Source organism: Mizuhopecten yessoensis, unplaced genomic scaffold (assembly GCF_002113885.1).
Source record: "Mizuhopecten yessoensis strain PY_sf001 unplaced genomic scaffold, ASM211388v2 scaffold5467, whole genome shotgun sequence".
Taxonomy (NCBI): domain Eukaryota; kingdom Metazoa; phylum Mollusca; class Bivalvia; order Pectinida; family Pectinidae; genus Mizuhopecten; species Mizuhopecten yessoensis.
Genome location: NW_018406064.1, coordinates 1 through 257, shown reverse-complemented (window position 1 = coordinate 257; position 257 = coordinate 1).

Here is a 257-nt window from a genome sequence, read left to right as displayed (position 1 = left end):
CTAGTCCGCTAGTCCTAGACTAGTAGATTTCAGTGTCAAGCAGGGATCGACACTTACACTATTTCGCTAGTCCTAGACTAGTATATTTCAGTGTGAAGTCAGGGGTCGACACTAACACTAGTCCGCTAGTCCTAGCCTAGTAAATTTCAGTATGAAAGTCAGGGGTCGACACTAACACTAGTCCGCTAGTCCTAGCCTAGTAAATTTCAGTATGAAGTTAGGGGTCGACAATAACACTAGTCCGCTAGTCCTAGACT